This window comes from Camelus dromedarius, chromosome 1 (assembly GCF_036321535.1).
Source record: "Camelus dromedarius isolate mCamDro1 chromosome 1, mCamDro1.pat, whole genome shotgun sequence".
Lineage (NCBI taxonomy): Eukaryota > Metazoa > Chordata > Mammalia > Artiodactyla > Camelidae > Camelus > Camelus dromedarius.
Genome location: NC_087436.1, coordinates 122,849,154 through 122,877,148, shown reverse-complemented (window position 1 = coordinate 122,877,148; position 27,995 = coordinate 122,849,154). Strand labels below are relative to the sequence as shown.

At 47.1% G+C, this 27,995-nt stretch overlaps 1 non-coding gene across 1 annotated transcript; it reads right to left on the bottom strand.

The window, feature by feature from the left end:
- Positions 1-146: 146 nt before the first annotated feature.
- On the bottom strand, positions 147-19,008 carry LOC116148807 (uncharacterized). Its single transcript, XR_010382266.1, has 3 exons — positions 18,970-19,008; positions 8,892-8,992; positions 147-206 (listed from the first exon to the last, which is right to left on the bottom strand). It is a non-coding gene; the product is annotated as an uncharacterized LOC116148807 (transcript).
- Positions 19,009-27,995: the final 8,987 nt, after the last annotated feature.

Below are 27,995 nucleotides of genomic sequence, written 5' to 3'. Positions count from 1 at the left end.
TTGATTTATTAAGCATTATGCAGGTTAGAAGGTAGTTATTTGCCTTTATTAATACTTTAAACAAGTTTCTTAGCTATGAAGAAGTCTTTAAGGTACTTCATTTGGAAAATTCCAACTGAGATAAAGATTAGTGTCTGTGCAAATGCCCACCATAAAACATTGTTATTTGTATCTTCACTGGTTATTCGAAATTTTTCTTCACGGTCCTGCGAAGAAGAGAAATAGGCAGGTTTAGTTTCTTAAGGTACATCATGCATGAATTTGAGGAGAAGGTGCTCTATGCATTCAAGTTACTTAATGTTGCCCAGGTAATATCTTATGCCAATGTGCAATATCTGATTTTCTAAGCCAAGATGTGTTGTGAGCCAAAGACAAGGAGTAAGAGTCAACCTTATAAAACATTTTTGTACTCTGGTGTAAGAGATCAAGTATTTGATCTGTTACTTTATGCGTTTTATTTGTCACCATCAAACAGAGTGATCATTACCTAATAATAGTGTTAGAGTTTCATCATTTGAGTCCTTATTTTTAAGCAGCACTGTGCTCATTTTGTTTTCCGGATAAGGAAACTGACGCTTAGAGGTGGTAGAAGGTTCATAAGTGGTGGAGCAGATCTGAGCCCACGTCTGACCAGAGTCCACTGAGCACAGTCCCCCAGGAAACAATGTCACAAGAACAAAATTGTGACTTAGAAAGTGGGCACACTGAGACTCTCCAGGTCCTCGGGTGTGTTTGGAAGCCCTTATTTATTCATTCTGTGAGCCCAGCCTACAGGTGAATGAGCCGCAGTCCCTTTCCTGGAGGAGCTCACGGTCCAGTGGACAGTGGAAGATCACTCCCCCAAGTCCCTGCGTGTCCGCACAGCTCTCGCTCAAAGAAAGGGGGACAGGCAGTTTATTCTTCCCTTGGTTCAGGGGCTCTGTCTTGAGAGTTACATTCCTGCAGGGAGAGGTTGAATAGCTGAGTAGGCAGACTGACCCTTTGATAGTTTTGTTCTTTGATTATTTGCTCAATTTGCTCAATTAGATGTTCAAGCTTGAAGCTCACTTCATTAACTTTGTCCTTTGCTTGAGCAATGGCTGCATCAAGGTCGTGTTCTCCAACTCGAATGTCTAAGTGGATCCGCTGCACAAATAGGGAAAGGAAAGAAACATGTTCTCAGCCCAGCTCGCCCTCTCCCTTCTTTGCCCTCTGTGTCTTCCCATCCCTTCCTTTTCTCCTCTCCCCCTTTCCAGAGCAAACACTGCTTCATCCTCGAGCTCTCTTTTTCCTGACCACACTCAAGTCCCCGTAATACTCGGTGGTCTCTCTCTGTATAATGATGCATAAAATGGTACCTTCGGGCCTGAAAGAGGACTTGTATCTTCCTGAACTGTTGTTCACTGTTAGGTGAGTGCCTGTGGCCCTGAGAGAAATTGACTGCTCTCAGGAAAATTTTCTTCACGTGTAACTAAATTTCTAATGCTAAAGTATACATTCTCATCATGTCTTCTCAGCATATTTAGAAAATGGCCAATCATCATCTACCGTGTAAGAGTTTTATTTATTGGAATTCCATTGTTAATTCACCCTCAGCCCTCAATTGTTTTCAAGCCTGAATAATCACAGTTCTCTTAACCTTCCCTCCCAGTTCTCATTTTTCAAGCCCTTTAATCAACTTTATAGTTCTCCTATGAACCCCTTCCAAGCTCGGCAGCTCCCTCTTTGGTTGCTGTGCTGAGGTCTGGGCACAGGGCCTTCACACACCTCCAGCCGTCCTGGGTGCAACAGTTCTGTATGTCGGTGTCATGCCTGAAGAGTGCTGATGCCGTGCTCCTCGCCAGAGGCACGGGAGGCTTACACTTACCAGCTTGCTCCCTCCGAAGGACACAAGCCTTGTAGAATTAGATTCTAAGCAAATGATGTGTTCTCCAGGTGAATGTGAAGTAAAATAGAATGTTCCCTGTGGGCCATATAGCTTTGACAACAATACCTAGGATGGAGGATATCCACAATTTAAGTTTATTATTTACTTTCCATTTAAAAAATAAATCTCCCCTGTATACTCTAGTAAAAATCATGCAGTTCTTTAAGAAGAAGTCAAATGGCCAATAACATGAAAAATATTTAACCTTGCTGGTAATCAAAAACATATAAACCACAGTAAGGTATTCTCTATTAGTTATCCGGTTGGCAAAGACTTAGAAGTACCCAGGGATAGTACTGAGAAATATGATCTGTAAACACTGACTGTTTGGGAATGTAAACTGAGCAACTGTTTTAAAGCGTGATTTGACTCTATGTATTAAAAATTAAAAGTGTGTACGGCTGTTGACTCAGCAGCGCTACCTGTAGAAGTTTATCCCGTGGAAAGGTACAAGTAGAGTTACGTGTAAAAGCACAATTATTTGTAAATAAAAATTTTCATTTTTGAAATAACTATTACTTTTCAGTAGAGGTTGATTAAATTTAGGAGAAGCCAAATGAAGAAATGCTAGGAAGCAGTAAAAGAATGTTACACCCATCCCTGTACTAAAGGTGCCATGGTGTCCTGCGGTATAGCGGTCTGTATAGGATCCTGTTTTTCTAAAAATATCATTTATAAAGGGACACATACTTTGAAGAAGATTCTGAAGATCTGAAGAGTACATACCAAGCTGTTAGGCAGTTATATTTGTTGGAGAACTTTGATTTTCTGCTTAGTATATTTCTATATTGTCTGTTATTTTGAAAAACAGGTATAGGACTTTCAGTCTAGCATATAAGGAACTTGGTAGTTGTCACTGTGTCTTAACAGTAAAAAGCTTCATAACAAGAAAATCAGTTCTTAGATCTGTTACAGAATTGAGGTCATGGGGCAAACTGCTGCCCCCAGAATTGAAGAGAGAAGCCAATACAGAGAATTACAACTTACCAGCACTGGGTTCTTTTTACCCAGCACATCATGTCCAACTGTCAGCAACAACAGAAAAATAACAGGGCATACTAAAAGGCAAAAAACACAATTTGAAAAGACAGAACAAGCCTCAGAAGTAGATTCAGATATGGCAGGATGTTGGAATGATCAGACCAGGAATTTAGAAAAAGCATGATTAATATTCTGTGGCCTCTAATGGAGAAAGTAGACAACATGCAAGATCAAATGCATAATGTGAGCAGAGATGAAAATTCTGTGGAAGAATAAAAAATACATGCTAGAGATCAAAACCACTGTAGCAGAAACAAAGAGTGCTTTTGGGTTCATTAGTAGACTGGACAGGGCTGAGGAAAGAATTTCTGAGCTTGAGGTTATGTCAGCAGAAAATTTCAAAACTACAAAGTAAAGAGAAAAAAGACCAGGGAAAGAGAAGGAACAAAATATCCAAGGACTATGGGACAGCTGTTCAATGTGTGACATACATGTAATGGGAATACCAGAAGGAGAAGAAAGAAAATGACAGAAAAAAACATTTAAAGCAGTAATGACTGAGAGCTTCAAATTAGTGTCAGACTCCAAGCCACAGCTCTGGGAGGCTTAGAGGACACCAAGCAGGATGAATGCCAATGAAGCTACACCTAGGCATATGGTATTTAAAACTGCAGATGTCAAAGATAAAAAACAAATCTTGAAATGAAGCCAGAGGGGAAAAACACCTTATTTATAGGGGAGCAAAGATAAGAATTAACATCCAACTTCTCAGACAACATGTAAGCAAGAAGACAGTAGAGTGAAATATTTAAGGTGTTGAGAGAAAGAACCCACCAACCTAGAATTCTGTATCCTGCAAAATTCTCCTTCAGAAATGAAAGAAGAATGAAGATTTTCTCAAACAAAAGTTGAGGGAATTTGTCACTGATAGACCTGCCTTGCAAGGGATGTTAAAAGTTCTTCAGAGAGAAGGATAATGATATTGGTCAGAAACTCAGATCTATGTGAATATTGGGAAAGTATTAGAGAAGGAATAAGTGAAGGTAAAATTAAAACTTTTATTTTTCTTAGTAACTGAGCTGATAAGTCTTTCAAAATAACAGCAACAATGTATTGATTATAGTTTGCATGTAAATGAAATGACTAACAGCAAAGATGCAAAGGATGGGAGATAGGGATTAGGATTACTTGGTTATCATAAGGCACTTGCACTGCCTGTGTAGTGATAGGGTGTTACTAGAAGTGAACTTGGATTAGTCCAAAGTGTATATTGCAAACTCTAGGGCAACCACTGGAAAAAAAAGTTGAAAGAAATATAGTTGATAGCTAAGAAAAGAGATACAATAGCATCACATAAAATAATTAAAACCACCAAAGACAAAAAAAGAATGGAAAACAAAAATAGGAACAAAGAGCAAGGATGGTAACTAGAAAACAGAAACAAACATGGTAGATGTTAACCCAACTATATCAATAGTCACTTGGAATGTTAGTGGTCTAAATGCACCAATCAAAACAGACGTTATCAGAGTGAATCAAGAAACCAAACCCAATTATGTATATGTTGTCTGCAAGAAACTCTTTAAAAAAAAAAAAAGACACGTATGAATTAAAAGTTAAGGAATGGAGAAAGATGTATATGCCAACCTTAATGAAAAGAAAGCTGGAATATTTATATTAACTTCAGACAGAGTAGACTTCAAAACAAGGAAAATTATCAGGGATAATTACATAACGGAGTGTTATGTAATAATAAAGAGGTCAGATCTCCAGGAAGACAGTCTTTAACGTCTACACATCTAACAACGGTGTCAAAATACGTGAAGCAAAAACTGGAAGAACTGCGAGGACAAGCAGAAGAATCCACTGTTACAGTTGGAGACTTTGATACCCTCTGCCAGAAGTGGGCAGATCCAGCAGCAGATCAGCAAGGACACAGTAGAACTTGATAGCACCATCAACCAACTCAGTATAATTATCTGTAGACAGCTTCATCCCACAAAGCAGAGTGTACATTCTTCTCAAGCTCACATGGACCACTCATGAAGGTAGACCACATATTAGAAGGCAACATAGGAGAAAATCTAGACAACCTTGGGTTTGGTGATGACTTTAGGTACAACACCAAAGGTGTGAGCCATGAAAGAAAGAATTGAGAAGCTGGACTTCATTAAAATTAAACTTCATTAAACATTTAACATTAAACATCATTAAAATTAAAAACTTCTCTGCAGAATAGAAAGCTGTCTCTCTGTCATGAGTGTGAAGAGACAAGCCGCAGACTGGGAGAAACTATTTGTAAAGGAGATATCTGATAAAGCACCGTTATCCAAAAGATGCAAAGAATTCTGAAAACGACAATGAGAAAATGAGCAAATCAATTTAAAAATGGGTAACAGATTTGAACAGACACCTCGCCAATGAAGACGTGGCAGATAAGCACGTGGAAGGATGCTCCCCATCACATGTCATTAGGGAATTGCAAATTAAAAACAACACTGAGATACCACTATACATCTACTAGAATGACCAAAATCCAGAACACTGACAACATTAAATGCTGGTGAGGATGTGGAACATTAGCCCTCATTTACTGCTGGTGGGAATGCAAAGTGGTACAGTCCCTTGGGGAGACAGTCTGGGGCTTCTTTCAAAACGAAGTGTACTTTTACCATACAGTCCTGCAGTTGTGCCATTTTTTCCAAATATATATGTATTTTATTTTTAGTTTTCAATATATTTTTATTGAGGTATAGTCAGTTTGCAATGTTGTGTCAATTTCTGGTGTACAGCACAATACTTCAGTGATATAGGAACATACATGTATTTGTTTCCATACTCTTTTTCACCATAAGTTACTGTAAGATAACTAAATATGGTTCCCTGTGCTATACAGTATAAACTTATTGTTTACCTATTTTATATATAGTATTGTGTATCTGCCAGTATCAAACTCCCAATTTATCCCTTCCTACCCACGTCTCCCCTGGTAGCCATAAGTTTGTTTTCTATGTCTATGAGTCTGTTTCTGTTTTATAAATAAGTTCGTTTGTCTTTTTTTTTTTTTTTAGATTCTACATATAAATGATAATCATATGGTGTTTCTTCTTTCTCTTTCTGGCTTACTTCACTTAGAATGACAATCTCCAGGAACATCCATGTTGCTGCAAATGGCATTACTTTATTATTTTTTATGGCTGAGTAGTATTCCATTGTATAAATATACCACAGTCGTGTCATTTATTTACCCAAATTAGTTGGGAACTTGTGTCCACATGAAAACCTACACATAGATGTTCATAGCAGCTTTATTTATAATAGCCAAAATCTGGAAGCAACCAAGATGTCCTTCTGCATGTGAATGGATCAATAAACCATGGTATACATCCTGACAATGGAATATTATTCAACAGTAAAACGAAATGAGCTATCAAGCCATGAAAAGACATGGAGGAAACTTAAGTGCATATTCCTAAGTGAAAGAAACCAGTCTGAAAAGGCTGCATACTGTATAGTTCCAATTATATGACATTCTGGGAATGGCAGAACTGTGGAGAAAGTAAAAGGGTCAGTGGTTGCCAGGGGTAGGGAGGAGTGGATACATGGGCGTGAATAAATGGGTTCCAGAGGAGTTTTCTGGGAGTGAAGCTACTCTGTGTTGATACTATAACGTGGGTACATGACATTGCACATCTGTCAAATATGAGAATGTACACCACCAGGAATGAACCCTAACGTAGACTGTGGGCTTCGTGTGGTTGTGACGGGTCAGTGTCGGTCACCAGCTGTAATGGCCGCACTGCTCTCTGGCTGCTAGTGGGAGAGGCTGTGTTTGTGTGGGGCCAGAGGGCATCGGGACCTTTGTAGTTGCTGCAGAATTGTCTGTGAACCTAAAACTGCTCTAAAGTGTAGTCTGTTAAATAATTTTTAAAACAGGTGTGTATTACACGTAGAAAAATGCAACAAAGATTCTCCTTTTTTAGGTCTTTCAGTTTTGATTTGGGGAAATTAACAGGTCTTGCCATCTACTTTATCCCACTTAAGCGACCATTGACAGGGAAACTTTGTTAAATAAAACTGCGTTCAAGAGTCAGATTTTGCAGTTGATTTCTAATTTTTTTACAAATAAGAGTCCTCTTCCTTGAAAAAATACTCAAGTGACTCCTCATTACCTATTAAATTCAGTTTCTGAGCCTTAGTGTCATGTCAGGGTTCCACGTGGTCTGCTTCTAGTGGAGAGTCACGTCAGCAAACATGTTTGGAATACCTGTTGGTTTGGGGTGTTGGAAAAAGACTTGCTTGAGTTTAAACCTCAGTGTTGCCACTTGCTGATGATGTGATCCTGTGGAAGTCATTCTGCCTCTCATGGTTTTCTCTTCGACAAGATGGAATAGGAGTATTGGACACGGAAAGATGGAAAGTGGAATTCAGATGCATGGTTTGAATGGTACGTGAATATTTTCATTGTCTGCCCTGCCGACCCTACGAGCCAGGTTATTCCCTTGGGCTGCCAATCCCGTGGGCTGCACAAATTCAAGTTTGCAACCGCCAGTACCCTCTGCCCCCAGACCTACTGACTCAACAAGGAACAGTCAGTCCTTGTGGGGCTGCTGCCCAGGTCTCACAGGGGGACCTCAGCTTGTAAGAAACGTTAAAACTAGAGCTGTCTCTTGTCATCTTACTTCCAAATAGAGAGAGACTTCCTGAAAATCACGTTTTTGGGGTGAATTTCCTCTCTCTCCGAGGCTCATGGCCAGTGTTTGCTGGATGTTTTCAGAATGAATGGAAATGTTTCTGCTCCCATCTGGAAGGGGGTGTTGTTTTAGGTAGCAGTGTTTTTTTTAAGAATAAAGCACCTCTGCCTTTTTGAAACAGTGAACAGGGTTTTCTGCAACAGTGGGAGCCCAAGTAAAATTTGGGTTCCGGCTTAATATGTGTTTCCAGCTTGGTCATGGAAGATGACCGGGGAGGCACAGAGGAGAGCTGTGTGTTGGGGGAACCCAGCAGGAAGCATAGGAGGTGAGGACATCAGGAGGAGAAGGTGGCTGTCCTAACGGGTGCCTGGAATTAGCGAAATGGTCCCAGTGGACCTCCTGTCATGTAGGTGCCAGGTGGACCAAGAGAAGACTGCCACACAGGCAAGAATCAGGTGTCCGGTCGTCTAGTTGGAACGGAGCTCCCGGTCCTGCGTGAGGGAGGGTCACAGTGTCTAGCTGAGCTCAGTTGTCCTGAGACTTGAAACCTGGGCCCGTCTGCATCAAGTGCCCTCTCCTTGCCAGCGAGAGAGATGCTGTTCCATTCTGTGAGGCCCTGCCACCGCTCTGCTGCCCCCGAGCATGTCCTCGGGACAGCAGGTACAGAGGGAAGTACTCCCTGAAACTGTGTGTGAGTTACTGGATGGAGCGGCTCACAGGACCTAGAGCTGGTGCAGTGGGAACCAAGTCTGCTAGGACCATCATGCAGATGAGAAAACTAAGGAAGAAGGTGGTAGCTCCCTGCTCATGGCGTGGCTATGGAGGATGGTCTGCACTCGCACGTGGCCCCAACTCCTGGGTCCACACTCTGTCCTTCTGCCCAGGTGCCGCTTCTACTCTGCTGCCTCCGTGAGGAGGAGTCCTGAGAGCAGACAGACCAGAGGCTGCCATGTTCCTGCAGAAAGCCCAGCAGGACGGGGACCGTCTGACCTCATGTTCTGGGAAGGCCATGGCCCTGCAGAGCCTTGGGGGTCACCAGCCTGTCGCCCCCTCTGCCCAGCCTCAGGTGGTGGGCATGAGGCCTGCCTTGGGTGCTGGTAAGGAATCTCTGCTCCTCAGCTAGACTGTGGGTTTGTGGAAGGCAGGCAGTTTCTTGGTGCAGAATCTTTAATCAGAGCTGCACATGTGAAAAACGAGGTGCTGGATGGTGAGTGCTTTTGTAGAGATTTACAAAGTTTGTGGGCATATGTGACATATGAATTGTTAGGAAATGAAAAATTTCAGAAGCAAGAGATAGAAGAATGTTTTACCTCATCATTGTAAGTTGTAACAGCCACAAACATCCCCAAACCAGGGGCGGATTGAAGGAAGTCATGCCGATCTGTGTCCCACTGCTGTGTCTTGAAAGTCCCTGTTTCAAAAATAGAAGACATTATAAAATAAATGTAAGAAGTAGGTATCTGTGATCACTGGTGAATGAATCGCATTAAAAAATTACCCAAGTCACAAAATACTGTTTGTCTGAACAGCTTGTATCCTGGTCATTAGCTCATGTCACAGAGTAAGAAGATTCCAGAATACAGAGTTCTTGGTCCAGTTCTCACTCTTTTTACAAATTACTTCACTGCTCCAAGCCTCAGCATCCTATTTAGGAAAATGGGTCTGACATGTATCCTTCCTAAGTGTCAGAGTTGTGAGGACTATTGAAAATGATAAAAAAAAATAAGCCAATGAAAGCTTTCCACCTAAGACGTAAACTCCCTGTGGGTCAGGACCAAGCGACCTTTTCCAGCGTCTCCCCAGCAGTTCTCCTGTGTTCATAGTGAATCCTTCCTCTTGCTGTGTCCAGAGGCTCCTGCTAAGGTTTGGGTCCCTGGAAGAGTCAACCACTTTATCCATTTTGGCTGTGATAAGCACCACGTGGCTTAACTTCCCCCTCGTACCCTTGAAATGTACAATGGGAATGAAAAAATACCTAACATTCATTGAAAAGTGCTGAAAAATAGCTAACAGTACGTTCCACATGCCAGGTTCTGTCCTCAGCACTTAGCCTGCATCATCTCATTTCCTGTGCTCTGAGGAAGTACAGTGACTCTTACAAAACGTAGGGTTAGGGTGTCAACCCTCCAGGCAGTTTGAAATCCACACATGACTTACAGTTGGCCCATTGTGTCCGCAGTTCCACATCCCAGATTCAACAGGCTGTGGATCATGGGTCCGGTACTATGTGCGATGGAAACAATCCATGTATGATGCACCTGTGCCATTCAATCCCGTGTTGTTCAAGGGTCAACTATATTCTTACCCATTTACACACCCCCTCATTTGACAGGTATGTAATGAGCACCTCACAAGGGCTACAGTGTTGGGGGTGCTGAGGACAGAGTGAACAAAACAGACGATGTCCTTGTTCCCAAGGAGAAACAATGAGTAAATACATGTTGAAGATGTTAAATACACTGTCAGAAAAAGCAAGTAACAGGGACAGGCAGTGCTGGAGGATTTGGGAGTGTTACGTGGGGGAGTCTGGGATGGCTTCTGACATTTGAGCAAAGACCTAGAAGAATAGGGGAGTGAAAAAATGTATGTAATTTTATATTTATCACATGTATATATATTACATCCGTATTTATCTGTCTGTATATCCCATTAAGTGCAAATTATGTGCCAAACACCATTCTAAAAAATTTACACCTAGAATCTGAATTCTCATAACAATAGTGCCATGTAGGTAGGTGTTGTTTTTATGACGACTTTACACATCGTCACACAAACCAAAGCATAAGGTAATCTGCCCGAGGTCACGTACCTGGCAAGTAGTACAGTCAAGATTTCAACCCTAGGCAGTGACTGCCTCTGTACCACCTCACAGTGCTGCCTCCACTGGGAAAGATCGCTCCACGCAGGCGTGTGTGTAAAGGTCCTGGAGCGGACAATGCTTGTGGTGTTCAGGGCATAGCAGAGCTGCTGGAGTGACGTTAGCATGGAGAGATTCTGGGAGATGAGGTTGAAGGGGTAGCGGGGCCGGATCACAGAGGGTCTACAAATCCATTGTAAAGATTTGAGGAGGCAGGTGGGTGGATGGAGGAAATGATGTGGCTTTCATTTAAGATTTTTATCACGTGGAGTAAAGAATGAAGAAGGGTCAAAAGTGGAAGCGGGGAGGCTGTTGTCATAGTCCGGATGACTGTGGTGACTTGGACCAGGTGCTAATCGTGGAGATGTAAAAAGTGTTGGGTTCTGTATTGTCCCTGTTTTACAAGTTGGAACCCGAGCATTGGAGAAAGTCACAGATAGAAGTTGCAGAGGCATAATTAGAGCCGAGGTGGTTTGATTCCGAAGCCCAGAACTACACTCCAGAGCTACCCTGACTCCCTGGGAGGCAAGAGGAAAAGTCCCAGACGGGGACCTGACTCGAGAACTTCACCCTGGACATGACTGTGCAGGCAGCCCTGGAAAGGGGGCATTTCCTGGGTGGGAAGGCTGTGGCACTCTTGAGCCTGGCCTGTGTGTTGGTGTGACTTCAGTTCAGGCCTCGTTCCCTCCAGAAGTTTGTTGACTATGTGTATAGTGTATATTCTATACTTCTTAGAATGCTCCATCTCAAGAGGGTCTTCAAAAAGGTAACAATGATGATTCTGGAAAAGATGAAGTAAGTCCATTTCACTCTATTTCCCCTGCTAATTACAACTGAAAACTCTGGGCAAACTGTATAAGGCGACCATCAGAGGACTGAGAAGCAGGGAAGGGAAGATGACTCAAAGGGCGACCCAGCAGTGAGCTCCTGTTTGTTCCCCCACCCCTGTGCACCTGACCTGGGTGCTGGAGCAATCTGCAACCACACACTGTGTTGTTGGTGAGAAAGAAAACCTGCTCAGGAAGAGTCTGCTCTCTTGGGAAGGGACTGGAACGGGCAGGCCCTGCAGCAGGACCCTCTGACGACTCCTGCCCTGCTCCACGTGAGCAGCATGAAGGGACTGTACCCACCCCAGTGGTTGCTCCACGTGAAGACTGGGGTGAAGCCCCATCCTGCACTTGGCGAAGGACAATACAGAGGTGGAGTTGGGGCAGGATTACCTAGGGAGGGAGCTGGAGAAAGCGCTCTTTAAATCTGTGCATGGGGAGTCCTGGGCACACCTCTGAGCGGCCTGTGCATGTGACCAACCAGAACAAATAGAGCAGAAGCTTTGAGAACCCACCAACAGTGTGGAGAACACCCAGGTTTGAGACTGGCCTCTAGGCAGCACACACGCAGGGCAGATCAGGATAGAAGTGCAGAGTCTCAGAAAACGGACATTAGGACATGGGATCTGAATCTAAGTGGGCTGACTACCTGCTGAAATAGAACATTTGAATAGGAGCCAGTTATATAACATAGTACTCAAAATGTCCAGCATACGTTCCAAAGTTATGCACCACACCAAGAACCGTGAGTGAAGAGAGACAGTTCATGGACACCAACACCAAAATGACAGCCACTGAAATCACCTAAGAGTTTTAAAGCAGTCAACATAAAAATGCATCAACAAGAAGTTTGAACACTCAAAATAACTAGAAAAATGGGAAATCTCAGAAAGAAAGAGTAGAGATATTAAAAGAAAATGGACACATTAGAACCAGGAAACATACAATAATTGAAGTTGAAAACCAACCAAATGAACTCAATAAAAGAATGGAGATGACAGAGAAAAGAGTCGGTGAACCTGGAACTAGATGGATAGAAATAATCAAGTCTGGTCAATGGAGAGAAAACAGATGGAAAGAAGAGCCTCATGAATCTCTAGGACAGTGATCAAAGGTCTGTAACTTGCGAGTCCCAGAGCAAAGGAGGAAGATTATAGGGCTGACTAGACACTGAAAGAAATGATGGCTAGAAACTTCCCAAATTTGGGGAAAGAGGTAAACCTACAGATTCAAGAAGCTGAGTGAACCCTAAACAGGCTCAACTCCCAAGTCCATCACCAGATCCATCATGATCAAATTTCTCGAAACCAAAGACAAAAACAATTATGTTAAAAATCCAGAGAGGAATGCTGCATTACTGATGGGGAAAAACAATTTGAGTGACAGCAGACTTCTCATGAGAAATGTAGAGGCCAGAAAGAAGGGGCACATTTTCAAGTGCTGAAGGAAAAAGAATTGTCAAACAATTCTGTATCCACCAAAATACCCTTCAGAATGAAGGCAAAACATTCTTAGGTCAAGGAAAACTAAGAGTTTTTCACCAGAACACCTGCTTTAAAATAATTGCTAAAGGAAGTTCTTCAAACAGAAAGAAAATGGTGACAAGGAAACTGAAGATCAGGAATGAAGAGAGAATGGCTGGAGGGGAGCCACAATAGAGTGTCCTCTTTCCGCTTTTTAAAAAAAAGTTGTTTGCATGCACCCCAGTATTCACAGCAGCACTATTTACAATAGCCAAGACATGGAAACAACCCAAATGTCCATCAACAGATGGCTGGATAAAGAAGGTGTGGTGTATTTATACAATGAAATACTACTCAGCCATAAAATGGATAAAATAATGCCATTTTGCAGCAACATGGATGGACCTGGAGATCATCATTCTAAGTTAAGTAAGCCAGAAAGAGAAAGAAAAATACCATATATCGCTTATATGTGGAATCTAAAAGGCACAAATGAACTTATCAACAAAACAGAAACAGACTCACAGACAGAGAGCAAACTTATGGTTACCAGGGGTTAAAGGGGGAAGGAAGGGATAAATTGGGAATTCAAAAATTGCATCTGTTGGGGAGTGATGGAAATGTTAGCTGTCTTGATTGTGGTGGTGGTTTGATGGGTGTATACATCTATCAAAATTCATCAAAGTGTACATTTGGAATATGTGTAGTTTACTGTACAGGAATTACACCACAGTAAAAGTGTTTTTAAAAGTTGTTTGACCGTCTAAAGCAAAAAATATAACATTGTCTGATGATGTTCTCAAAGTATGTAGAAGTATTTAAGAAACTGTATTACAAAGGGTGGGAGGACAGAGGGCATGACCATAAAGTTTCTGATTCCTCTTGAAATGGTAAAATATTGATCCTTCTAGACTGTGGTAAGTTAAGTACCTGCTGTGTATTGTAACCCCTAGAGCAACCACTAATAAAAACAAAGAGATGCAGTGAAAAATACTATAGATAAAACAAAATGGAGTATTATAAAACGTTCAGGTGACCCACGGGAAGGTACAAAATAGAAAACAGAAACAAAAACCAAAGGGAACAAGAAGAAAGCAAGCCGTAAAGCGGCAGACCTAAATCCTGATACACCAAGAACTCCATTACATGTGAACAGTCCAGAGACCAGACAAAGGTGGTCAGAACGGAATTTTTAAAAATGACCCAAACGATCATGCAGTCTTCAAGAAAACCACTTTGGTTGTAATGCTATGATTAGGTTAAAAGTAAAAGGGTTAAAAAGATGAATCATTCTGATGATCAGAAGAAATCTTGTGTGGCTCTGTAAGTATCAGGCAAAGTAGACTTAAGAGCAAAGGAAATTACCAAGGACAAAGAGAGGGTGTTACCTAGTGATAAAGGGGAGACAACCATCGTAAATGCATCCGCAGTCTCAAAACACGCGAAGTAAAACTGCTGAAAGGAGAAATCAGATGAATCCACCCTTGTAGCTGGGATGGCCACACTCCTAGGCAATGGACAGGACTACTGGACATGTAAGAGCTGACCGCCACCAGCCAACAGGGCCAACTTGACTTTTACAGGATGTTCCCCCTGAACAGCAGAAAACATTTCTTTTCGAGACCGCGTGGCACATTCACCCAGTGAGGCAGCGAAGCCCTAAGCCTGATCCAGCACCTTGGCTGAAGCAGCGGGGTGTTCCTGGAGAGGAGCGCACAGCCGGGCAGTCAGAGGGCTCTCCAGGTACATGGCACCTGGGGGTGTCCGCTGGGTGCCAGGCCAGCTCTAAGAGACAGCTGGGCCACACCAGCACCACGCACCTGTACGCACTGGCCCTGCCCCTGTGGACACACTCACCTCTCCGCTTTTCCCCGCAAGTACCCCGACCCGTGCGGCCTACCGTCCTCTGCCTGCCACTGCCCCGCGGGGCTCATCACCCTCCCGCACCTGCCTTCCTGTTCCAGCAGGTTCTGTAAGGTGCGGTGCGGGTGCAGGGACGCACCGCGAGCCTCTTCCATGGGCCTCCGGGGCCTGGCCCTGGGCTTCCTGACACAGCGCGATGGGGATGAAGGGGACGAGGGAGAGGGCCCCACAGCAAGTGTTCATGAAGGGATTCTGGATGCACGAGTGCGGGGGAGGTTTGCCACGAAGCTCCCGCGCTGAGCAAGGCCCACCCGCCCCCCAGAGGAGGTGTCATGCCCCACGGCTGCCACCAGGTGGCAGGGGAACCATGTGCTCGCGGCCAGTGAACGGACCAGCCCGCGGGACACGGGGACCTGGAGCGCAGACAGGCAGCCCGACGTGCTTGCCCCCAGAACGTAAGGGTGCACCTGTCTTAGGGCACAGAGCCCGAGTGAGCACTTGTGGCCTGCTCAGTGCAGAACTCAGTGTGCCATCGGCACCTGCAAGCCCTTGGTGAAGTATCCCTCCATTGCTGTAGGGCTTTCGCACGTGATGTTTCCTGTCTGAGCCAGAGTGGGGGCCACACCTGCTTCTCTGGTGGCTTAGGACAGACACCAGAGGGCCGAGCTGACAAGCATGCGGCAGGTCAGGACTGTGCCAGGTGCTCCAGGGAAGGAGCTGCCTCCAGCTCAGAACACGGGTACAGAGCTCAGAGTCCCCAAGCTGTCAGCCAGTGCTCTTCTGTGGCTCCCTGACTGCCTCCACCTGGGGAAAGTGAGAGGCCAACGCCTGAAACTCTTCACATGCTGTTTTTAGTCCCAATGAGCAAAAGCGCACTGTTAGCTGGATCTGACGACTGGTGTGAGGTCACTCATGTCCTAGATGGGTGTGCTTCCCTGGACTCTGCTGGGGCTCAGAGCTGCGAGCAGGTGGCACGGCTACCACGTGCCCTTCCTGGACTCGAATGTCAGACACGGTCTCAGGTCCCCACAGATCCCCATGAAATTTTTAATTTGTTTGTTTCATTTTAACAATGATCTAAAAATGAAGACTTAAATATAAGACATGACACCATAAAACTTCCAGAAGAGGACACAAGCAAAACATTCTCTGACACAAATCATAGCAGTGTTCTTAGATCGGTCTCCCAAGGCAAAAGAACGGAAAACAAAAATAAACAAAGGGGACCTAATTAAACATAAGCTTTTTCAAATCAAAGGAAACCATAAACAGAATGAGAAGACAACCTACAAAATGGGAGAAAATATTTGCAAACGATGTGCCTGACAAGGGCGTAATTTCCAAAATAAACAGCTCATACAACTCAATACAAAACAAACAAACAAATCAAAACAATGAAGAAATGGACAGAAGACCTAAATAGACATTTCTCCAAAAAAGACATACAGATGACCAACAGGCACATGAAAAGATGCTCAACATAGCTAATTATTAGAGAAATGTAAATCAAAGCTACAATGATAAAACAGCTATCATCAAAAAGTCTATAAACAATAATGCTGGAGAGAGTGTGGATAAATGGGGGCCTTCTATACTGTGGGTGGGAATGTAAATTGGTCCAGCCACTATGGAGGGCAGTATGGAGATTCCTTAAAAAGCTAAAAATAGACTTACAATATTATCCAGCAATCCCACTCCTGGGCATATATCTGGAGAAAACTAATTAAAAAAGATACATCCACTCCAGTATTCATAGTGGCAATATTTACAACAGCCAAGACATGGAAACAACCTAAGTGTCTATCAACAGATGACTGGATAAAGAAGTTGTGGTACATCCGTACAATGGAATATTACTCAGCCATAAAAAGAATTAAATCTTGCGATTTACAACATGGATGGACCTAGGGATTATCATACTAAGTGAAGTAATTCAGACAGAAAGACAAATATTATATGGTATCATTTGTATGTAGAATCTAAAAAGTGATACAAATGAAGTTATTTACAAAACAGAAACAGACTCACAGACATAGGAAACAAACTTACGGTCATCAAAGGGGAAGGGATAAATTAGGGACATGGAATTAACAGATACCTACTACTATATATAAAATAGATAAACAACAAGGATTTACTATATAGCACAGGGAGCCATATTCAGTATCTTGTATCTTGTAATAACCTATAATGGAAAAGGATCTGAAATGACTGAAAGGATCTACATGACTGAACCACTTTGCTGTACACTTGAAACTAATACAATATTGTAAATCAACTATACTTCAATTTTTTTTAATTTAAAAATTATTTTTAAAGAAGTTCATAACAGCCAAGAAGGAAACACCTCAAAAACACCTTTCTATTACTAAACCCAATCTCAGTGATTTTGGTGTCTCTTTAACTCTAGTAACATTTATTCAGTTAAGGTCTGCTTTGATTTACACCACCTTTTGTTTGGTTTATATTTACCAGCTATGTCTTTTTCCATTCTTTTACTTTTAACCTTTCCTTATATTTAAATGGTTTTGTTTGAAAACAGCATATAGTTGTTTTATTTTTAAGTCTAGCCTGACAGTCTTTGCCTTTTCCTTGGAGAGTTTGTCCACTTACACTTAATTTAATGTAAAATGTAGTTAGGTTTAAGCCTATCATATTGTTGTTTGGTTTTCATTTGTCCTATTTGTTCCTTGTTCCTTTATCCGTTCTTTCTTGCCTTTTTAAAAAAATTGAGTATTTTTTCCATTTTTTTCTCCATTAGCAACCCATACATTCTGAGAGTCTAGGACCATATTCTCTTCTAAAGGAAAATTAGAGCACATGGCCTGACACGTCTCCAGGCTCTCCCTGTGGCTGCAGCAGGCTTTGAGTAGCTGCGCTCTGCCCTGCGGATCTGCCTGGGAGAGCTGTCTGAGGAGACCTCGGAGTTGGGGTCCAGGTGGTGGGTGGGTGGAGCAGGTGGAGTCATGGAGGAGCCAGGGCAGAACCAGGGTGAGCTGCAGTGTCCACAGGGGACAAGGACTCTCAGGACAAGGGGAGGCCAGGCTGAGACGTGTCCCCACAGAGCTGTCAGACGCTGTCTGGCTGCGTCTGCCTTCCTGCCTCAGCCCCTCCACTGGGTGAGGTGATTCTTGAGCTTGTGTCCTGAGCTAAGTCCATCCAGCTGGTGGGCCATGAAATGGCAGACAGGGTGGGCAAGCCACTCCTGTCCCTCCTCCTTGTCCTTGTCACCCTCCTCCCCTTGAAATGCAGGTTGAAAATTTCACAGGTTACCAGGAAAACAACCACAGAGCCATTCACCCAGGAGTCGGGGGGCCCCTGGGGTCAGGGAGCACAAGGAAACACTTATAGCACATTCCGTGTGTCTGTCTGGGTTCTAGGGGCGTTACCAGTATTGGTTACCATCCAAGAGAATAGACGTGTTGTTAGTCTTTATCCCATTTCACAGATGAAGTGGAGGGGCTAGGAGCTGCCCAAGGGAGAGCTGAGGTGGGACCTGGGCAGTTAAACCCCACGGCCTCAAACTAGCTTCTTCCCACAGTGGCCACATGGCAGAGAGGGTTCTCCCCAGCACCCCTCCCAGATGCCCCTCCGTGGAGGCTCTGCTGTGTTTGCCTGAGTCTTTGCAGTATGGGCTGTGATTCACGTGTAATGGACAAGGTGAGCTGAGAGGTGAGTTGGACACCGTCCAGCGTGAGGCTGAATTGATGTAAACACGCACGGTCAGCATTGACAGAGGGTCAGCCCCACTAGAGGTAGTGCCTGCTTCTCTTTGGTCTTTTTTGCTGTAAAACTGGGGAAGCTGACACGGTTTCTGACTTGCGTGTTAAATATCCTACTGGATTTTCCATGAAGCTCTGAGACCCTGGGCCGGAGCAGCTTAGCTGTGTGGGCGCACTCAGCCAGGAGTGTGTAGACCCCGCCCCACTCACCAGGCTCTGTGGGCACTTTGCCCGCGCCTACCCCTCCCCGTGGGGCACTGTGGGTCCCGGAGGCTGAGGCTCAGAAGACGCCCTGACTTGTGCTGCCCTGTCTTGCGTTGCCAAGCTCACCTCGAGACCTCACATACCTTCTGAGAATTCAACCACAGTTAGCAGGATTAACAGCATGAGAGAGTCTTTTACTTCAGGAAGCCTGACAGCTGGGAAGACGGATCAGGCTTGGGTCCTGTGGTGGTGTTTGGGTTTCCCGTTGTCAGAATTACGCAGTTGGCTCTTGAGGCTGTTTGCAAGTCAGTCTGGCATAATTGGATAAACAAACTATCTCAAGAGAAAACCGTGCAGTGTGGCCCTCTGCCGAACAGCACCCACATCAAGGGTCGGCAGCCTGAGTGAGGTGGCGGCGCGAGCCCCGCGCTCAGCAGGCATGCCTGACCTACCTGTCACCAGCGTGTCACCTGGAATGTCCTCTATGATGCACTTTTCCTCTCGTTCCCCCATGTGGAAGTAAAAGGCTTCCGTGGAAAGCAGGAAACAAAAACTTAGAAGAAACGTTAACACTGGCATCTCTGTGGCTGCAGCCACTCCTGGTGGTGTTTTGTCAGCAGCGGATCCGTTGCAGGTGACCCTGCTCCTGGTGTCTGGTTTCCTTGGGTAACCTTGTACATTGATTTCTGTGAGAAGTGACATGTGGCGGCCGCACTTGGGTGACCACAGCCAGTCCCAGGGAACAAGATAAAGGGACATCTGAACCTGGGGCCTGGCCAAGCAGGGCTAAATCAGAGCTCCTACATCTCTGTTACTTGGAAGGACTTGGAAGTGTTCTCATGGATTGCAGGGCCACATGAGGCCAGGGGACCAGCGCCAGAGGCCACCCTGAAGCCCCACACCTGGCAGGTGCCCAGCAGTGGCCCGAGCTGTGCTGTCATGACCAAAATGAAATGGCCGTTTTCTGGTTGTCTCCACTGCTGGGCAGGAGGTAGGGGAGGAGAAAGTGGAGGTCATGGGGGTGGGGAAAGGAGCAGGTGTGCGCCTGTCGGGGGGTGGTGGGGCTGGGATGAAGGCATCTGGGGCTCAGAGGAGGCGCGAGCCCGCGTCTGACTGAGTCCTCACCCTGGGCGCCTCTCGGAGGCTGTTTTCTCAGTAAAAAACAGAAAAGAGTTAAAGTTGCTCAGTGTGAGGTATTAGCTTATTTTAGCTCTGGCACCCAGTGTTTCCTTTTTAAATGTTTTATTTTGAAATATTTATAGACTCACCAAAAGTTGCAAAACTAGTATAGAGAGGTCCCATGTACCCACCGCCAGCGCCCCACAGTGGTAACGTCTGACACGACCAAGGTGCCGCCAGCTCGGCGCGGAGCCCGGAGGCACGATGAGCTGGACCGCGACTGTACGTGGGTGTCACCAGCTCAGCACACACTCGTTTTTTTAAAATGTGAGTATACTGTCAAAAAGTGCTTCAACAAATAATCACGAACACTCTTGAACAGGCAGGAAAACAGGCCAAGACGTGGCGTCACTTCCGGGTTAAGAGATTAAGCACCCTGCGGCCAGGTGGTTCCGCAGAGCTGCTCTTTAGCTAGGAGAGGGGGGACGGGCGACCCAGGGCGGGCATCCACCAAGCGGGCAAGAAGTGGTGGTCCCTGCCACGCGCTGCGAGGAGGAGCCTGTGGCACCACGTCCTCAGTGCACAGCGGCACTCAGAGGGGGCGCCCTCGGTCGGCTTTTCTGCACCGGCTGGTCTGCTGCTGGGTGTGCCCGGGCCAGGCCATGGCGCCCAGCCCACTGTCTCCGCGTGTGACCTGCACTCAGCCACCCAGCCTGGGAGCCCACCTCCTTGCCCTCAGGGACCTGGCTCCCTGGGGGTTCAGTCTTTCCCTGCCTGTTGGCTGGTGCCCCCACCCCTGTCTCCCTCCCTGACCACCAGTCTGTCTGGGCTGCTATGACAAAATGCCATAGACTGCATCGTTTGTAATCAGCAGACACTTATTTCTCATGACTCTGGAGGCTGCAAGTCTGAGATCAGCATGCCAGCACAGTTGGGTGCAGCAAGGCTGTGTCCTCACTTCGCAGGTGACTGAAGGGGTGAGGGAGCCTGTGGGGTCATTTCTGTGAGGGCACTGGCCCCACACCTAACTCATCACCTCCCAAAGGCCCACCTCCTAGTACCATCACACTGGGCGTTAGGACTCCAGCCTTCGAATTTTGAGGGACACACTTAGACCACAGCGACTACCAGTGCTTTCCTGGTGAGAAGGGCCACAGTGGTGTTTACAGCTGAGACGCCAGGGCTGATCCCAGGCTCGCCTTCTCTGCCGCTGACCTTCGGTGTGACCTTGGACAAGCTCCTGAACTGCTCTCTGCCGCGGTTTCCCCCTCTGTAAAGCTAGGATAACTCTAGGACCCCGTTTATAGGGTTGTTGTAAAGATCGGATGATACACGTGCAGAGAGTCGGGAACACTTGACCCCAGCACACAGGGAACGTTTCAGAAATGGTTGCTGCTACCGTGTTACAAACTGACATCCTGACGGTCTGGTCCAATGAGGTGTCTTCACTTCATCTCCACACACTTCCACAGAACCTTTTCCTGTGGACATTTTTTAGCACACAAAACGAGAGAGTTATGTGATGAGCCCCAATTCTGTTCGTTTAACCACCAGACACACCAGACCCGTACTTTTCCTGGAGTATTTTAAAGCGAATTCCAGGTCAGAGGTCATTTTCACTCAGTTTTCCACGTGCATCTCTAACTAGTAAGGTCTTTACAAAACAATGTAAAGTTCTACCAGATTAGATTCTTGGTTGATGGAGGTTTCCTTCGGGCACCTTTAATACACTGGCGCTCTTGCCCTTAAGGTCTCTGCTGCTAAGTGCAGTGAGTCTGTCAAGGGTCCCTTGGATGTGACAGTCGCTGCTTTGGCTGTTTTTCAAAGTTCTCTCTTTGCCTTTGTCTTTGTTCTTTAGGGTTTTTTTGGTGGGGGGAGAATGTAATTAGGTTTATTTTTAGAGGAGGTACTGGGGATTGAACCAGGACCTCGTGCATGCTAAGCATGCGCTCTGCCCCTGAGCTGTACCCTCCCCCTCTTTGCCTTTGTCTTCAGAAGTTTGATTATAATGTGTCTTCTTTGGGGTCTCTTTGAACTCATTTTACTTGGAATTTAGTGAGCTTCTTGGATGTTTATACTGATGTCTTTCATCAAATTTCAAATGTTTTCAGCCATCATTTCTTCAAATATTCTCTGCCTTTTTCTTTCTCTTTGCCTTCTGGGACTCCCACAATGTGTATGTTGGTTCACTTGGCGGTATCCCACAAGGCCCTTAGGCTCTGTTCATTTTTCTTCAATCTTTTTCCTTTCTGGTCTTCAAACTCTATAAATTCCATTGTCTTATCTTAAATTCACTGATTCTCCTACCTGCTGAAAATCTGCCTTTGAGTTCTTCTAGTGGATTTTAAATTTCATTTATTATGCCTTTCAGCTCCAGAATTTCTTTTTGGTTTCTTTTCGGGGGTTTCGTCTCTTTATTGGTTTTTCTGTTTTGTTCACACATCCTTTTCTTGATTTTCTCCACATCTTCCTTTAGTTCTTTGAACATCTTTGAAACAGTCATTTTAAAGTCTTTGTCTCCAGTGTACTTGCCATTAGATCTTTTTCAAGAACGGTTTCTGTAATTTGTTTTTTCCTTTGATAGTCCATTCTTTCCCTGTTTATTTGTGTGCCTTGTGATTTTGTTGTTGCTACTGAACATGAACATTTGGGTCTGGTAAAATGGTAACTCTGGGCACCAGGCGACCTCCTTCTCTGAGGTTTCCTGTTTTGTGTTGTCATTGCTGTTGTGGATAGTTGTAGGCTGTCTCTGAGGAGCAGCCTGAGGTGTAGACATAAGGTTTTCATTTCTGAGATTTCCCCTCAACATGTGTTGTCACTTTGTAATTTTCCCTGTATATGCAGTTTTCTTTTTTTAATGCCCTTGTCTTTAATGTTTGGTTCCCAAAAGTGAGAAAAGGTGAAAAATGAAGGGGTGGTCACCTGGAGGACACCAGCTGTGGGGAGGGGCTTGCAACAGCAGGGGAGGTGCTCCTGCCTCTTTGCATCTTTGTTACTAGAAGCAGCAGTCAGTGATCAGAGCACAGATCCCCAGCATTTGGAGAACAGGCTCTTTTTTGCCACCCTGGCTCCCACCAGCTGTGTTCAGGCTGCTCCAGAAATGGATGTATTGCCTCCTGGCCTCCTGCCTCCTGGCTGGGGGTAGGGGTGGGTAGCTGCTACTGTGCTAAGAGCCAAAATTGACCAAAATTAACACAATTTCCCATTCCAGGCTTCTACAAACCAGAGGCGCAAGCCATCAACAGACTCCAGAGTTCCCAAATGGCTACCTCAGAGGATTCTGCCCCTGCAGTTGATGTCCTGGTGGGAGACAGAGTCTCACCTCTCGCCTCCTGCTCCACCATGTGCTGCTTGTCCTGTGGCTCTTGTGCTCTTGTACAGAGAGACACTAGTTCTTTAAAATGAAAGCCTGGTGTAAAGAGTGTTCTTCTGCTGCGCTGTCCTCGCCTCTGGGCTTCCTCAGGGGACAGAGACAGGGGATGCGTCTGTGCTGAGGCAAGTCCTCTAGGAGTCCCTCCAGTGTGGCTCTCTTGCTAGTAAAGTCTCTCAGTTTTTGTTAATTTGAAAATGTGTAAAAGCCGTCATTCTTGACAGAAGGGGTTGAGCTCACGGGCCTGGGCAGCCAGTTTGTTTCTCTCAACATGTTAAAAGTTTTGCCTTCTGATCCTCTGCTGCTGCCGAGAGGCTGTGCACCCCAGACACTCCTTTACAGGTGGCCTGCTCTCTTCCTCTGGGTCCTTGGAAGGACTTCGCTGTGTTTGGTTCTCGGCAGTTTCGTGTGATGTGCGTGGACCTGACTGCTTTTGGTCAGGTGTCCTGTATGGGGTACATTGTGCTTTCTGTTTCCAGAGATACCTTTTTATTTTAGCCAGTTCTATAGCTTTTGTACTGCTTTCTCTTTAAATATTATCTCTACCCCACATCCCTGTTGTATCTTTCACAGTGTCTGATTTAAAACATTTTGTAACTTCTTGTTTTATATTCCTTATCGTTTTGAGTACTTCCGTGTCTCTGCCTCTTTGCGCTGCATCCTGGGTGATGTGTCTTCCAGTTCACAAAGTCTTTCTCCAGCTGTGCCTGGATTAGCTCTTCAACCCACTGACCGAGGCCCTGCCATTCTACACCATTTTTCCTTTCCTAATCTATCTATTTGTTTCTAAGTATTCCTTTCTGATTGGCCTTGTTTTTCACTTGTTCTGTATTTTATTTCTGACAGTTTTGGTATCTGTGATCGTTGGTTTTTTTCCTGCTGACTTTCAGTTACAGTGACTTGTTTTCGTATTTAATTGATGCCTTTGTGTTGCAGTCACTGCTTGGTTTTGGTTGGTGGGAGGTGGGAAAGCTTTTTATAGACAGATAATGTTTCTGCTCTTCTCTTGTCCTAGGGCCACCACTGACCTTGAGGGCAGCACTTGGTGGGGGGTGGGCACCAGGTTGTCTTCCTGACTCTGCCCTGACCCAGGCTCAGCTGCAGCCCTCAGGGAACCCAGCCTTTCCCAGCTGCACACAGGCTTACTTAACTTGCCCCAACCCCACCTCCTCTTTGCTCCAGGCCCAGTTCAGATTTTTATTTGCTTATTTTTGGAAGTGGGAGGAGGAAGTGAGAGTTCCCCCCTACCTCTTATGAAAAGGGCTGTATCTCAAGTGTTGTGTCCATCCAGCGTTTGGGGTCTGGGTGCTGTGGTGGTGGAAGAGCTCTCCTCAGAGTACGTGGGCAGACCCAGAGCCCAAGGCAGGCACCTGGGCTATGCCATCTAAATATGCTTTTTGTGGTTTCAGTGGAATCTGGGTGGAAGTGAAGTTAGATGTGACTTTTCAGGTCGCCGTCTGCCAGGAAGACCCCTCCTGTCATCCTCAATGTCCTGCCCTCTGTCCTTTTCTTCCGTGGTGCCACCAGCTGCTCGCCCCTGCCCCCAGTACCTGCTTGTTGCTGAGTCCAGTGAGTCATTCCCGTGATCTCACCTCCTTCCCGCTCTGCTTCCTCCTGGACAGGCTGGCGCTGGATCCTGCCCCTCCTGGGCCCAGCCAGCAGCCCCTCGAGCCCCAGCATTCGCATCTCCAGCCTACGTGAGAGGCCTGCAGGTGCCAGCATAGGTGCTGAGACCACTCCCCTTGGCCCAGCGTCCCCCATCTGTTCAGGGTGAGATGGCGCAGCAGAACCACGGGAGTGAGCCCCTCTTCCTCGGCCCTCCCCCCGGGCCAACCCCACCAGGCCAAAATCTTCCTGAACTTAATGCTATGAAGTAGGACCGGTCAACATAGACACCCCTGGTTGGACACCAGTCTAGGAGTGTTTCTCTTGCCTTTACGTCAAGTTAGCCTGGAATTCATTCACTTCTTACCACTTCTACCCTCTTCTCTGGGTTAGTGCTCTAGCCTCTAACTCCTTTTTCCTGCCTTTGCCCCCTTCACTCTGCTCTCAAAATGACCAGATGACCCTTCACCACATTCGCTGATGAGTTATTTCCCTACTCAAAGCCCCCGTGTGACATTCCATCCGTTCTTCACTCACCAGGAGCAGCAGCTCCCAGCCCACCTGACCAGGGCTCCTGCCAGGTTCACCCAACCTCTGCCAGCCGTGCAGCCCCTCATTGTCCCCCAAACACAGCAGGGCCTTTGCTTTGAGCTGTTCTTCTGTCTGGGATGCTTGCTGCCCCACCTTCACAAGGCTTCCCCTTTGTTCTTCAGAGCTCTGCTTAGAGGGGGCTTGCCAGTGAGGGCGTCCCCAACCAGCTTCCTGAAGGAGTGTCCCACACCACCAGTACCAGCACCTTCAACACCACCACTGCCAACACCACCATCACTGTCGTCCTCATCACCATCATCACCACCATCACCACCGCCACCATCATCTTCACCATCACCACAACCACCATCACTGCCATCATCAGCGCCAGCAGCAGTGTCCCATCCCCTCTTCATCAGAGCCTGAACAGCGTCTAATGCAGGTTTCCTTTACTGGTTTACTTTCGTTGGGTGCCTCCTTCAAATCTCAGTAGTTCTTGAGTCCATTGTAGGTGCCCTGCTCTCCGGGTGGCTGTCCTCAGGGTGTGGCCATTTTGGTTTGTGCTCCAGGGCCTGGAGCACCCCACATGGGCAGTGAGCATTCTTTCCCCAAAGAGGACACTCATCATTCCCAACCCCGTGCTCCAGAAGGAGGGGGAAGTGGACGTGGGTGTCGCGGGGGTCCTTCCAGGGTTCCCCTGCCCTGCACATGGCACATGGTGCAGGGCACACGAATCCTGTCTGCAGTCTTTGTCACTGGATGCCAGTGTGTACCCATCTGTTTGGTTAAAATCTGTGATGGTGTCGTGGGCTTGGGTCAATGGTCCCCTTTTAGTTTTTAGCTCAGGTTTGGATACCCCAGTGCACATGCTTAACTAGGTGCCACCCATGATCCTCCCAAGGTCAACCGCTTTGTGGGTCTGGTTTTGTACTTCGCTGTCTCTTCTGACTTAGGGGTGTCATTTTCCCATGCTCAGTCGGTTTGACTGTGCGTTCATGTCTTGGTGGGACCCCTCTGAGTCCTGAGTCCACAGTGGGGTCTCCAGGGGGATGCATGTGTTTCTTCCAGGTGCCTCGGGGTTGATCAGGGGGTTGCAGATCCTTACTGTGGTCTCAGGCCCTGGGTGGGTGTGGCCCTACATTCAGGGTGCAGAACCACATACAGGAGAGCTGTGCTCTCCCATCGCAGGGCTGGCTGTCTGCTGGCCCCCACTGGGGCTGTGCTGCTGGGCCCTTGGACACCAGGCTGAGGGTCCAGAGGTCAGCAGGGCTGTTCGGGTGACTCTGGCTCCGGCTCCTCACTCACCAGTGGCCGCTTGTTGTTTCGGCCTCAGACGGGCCCCTACCTCCTGTGGTTTCCCTAGTGCGTTATTGTAAAAGGGGCCTCCTTTGTCTGGTACTTTCAGGTGCTGGGTATCAGGACTCCTGCAAAACAGATGACGTGATCAAGTCACCGTGCACGCCCCAGCCCCGGAGCTGCTTGCTGGGTGCCTGCAAGGCAGCCCCTGCCCAGGGCTGGAATGTCAGTCTTCCTGAACTCTCGGGGAGCCTGACCCAAGTGGCACTTCGGTGCTATGCAGGGAGACTGCCTTGCGGGGCTCGGGCACAGCACCTGGTTTGGGTCCTTCCTGGGCTCACAGTGTGGGGCAGGGCTGGCACCCCCATGGGGAGTGCTGTGGCATGAAGTATGTTTGTGTTGTGCCCCGAGACTGCGCCCATGAGGCCACAGAGAGCGTCTGCTCAGAATCTTCTGCACACAGGTCTCCTCTCAGCAAGTGTGCAGTCGGGTTAGCGGGCGGTCCTGGAGTCCATGTGCCCAGGGTGTCAGCTGGGCTTCCACCCCAGCTGGGGAGAAACGGGTCACTGGCAGCTGCTTCCACAGCTTCCTCCCCAAGGTCAAGAGCCATGGTAACCATGGGGTACAAATCTGTTATGGTGCAGATGGGTGGGGGGGGTTCCAAGGTTGAGCTCTTGGGGAGGGGTGTCGGGGAGCACGGGGACGCCACCAGTGGAGATGGAGAAGGAGCAGGGCCTGGGGGTCAAGGGATGTGGGGGGCACCTGCTCCTGAGAGGGTGAGGACACAAGCAACGTCCCGGCCCCCAGGTGCAGCGACATGGTGGATGTGGGCCTGGACGGCAGTGGAGGGAAGGGGAGGGCGGACTCTGGATGGAAGTCCTATGAGCCCTTGAGGGAGCAGGGGCTCCGTGGAAAAGAAGCCGCCAAGAGAGGTGTGTCCTGCACTAGAAGGAAGAGCAGGTCTGCTGGTGCGCGGGGACCAGGGCACACGGTGGGGGGAGAACCCTGATGGGCTGGGGGTGGGGGGAGGCCCTGACTAGCCACTCGGACGGCACTCAGACAGGTCACCTGTGGCGACCAGTGGGAGGACCCAGCCCAGAGCTGGGGTGAGAGGCATCGTCAGGAGGAAGAGGGTGGGCAAGGGGGTCTCCGTGTGGGGGAGAGTCCCAGAGTGGTGAGGAGCAGACGGAGGAGGCAGCGCTTGGGCCCTGGGAGGTGGGGTCTGTGGGGTCCAGTCCTCACGAGGCCGCGCAGCAGGAGGAGCAGGGAGCAGCCGTCCCCACGGAGGGATCCAGGACGGCAGCACAACGTCCTGAACCCCGCCCTCAGACCAGCGCCCGGGCAGGCGAGCGGGGAGCCCTCAGGGCATCCCCATGAGTCCGGGGCCTGGGGGAGGGGATGCAGCCGACCGGGTGCCATGTCTCCCTGCGGTAGGGCAGGCGGGGGTCTGACGGCTCCTTGGTGCTGTGCCGACCGACACTGGCTCCTGCATGAGGTCGGGGCTGGAGGGCAGCCCATCTGCCTCCCCGCCCCCCGCCCAGCAAACAGGAGACCAGG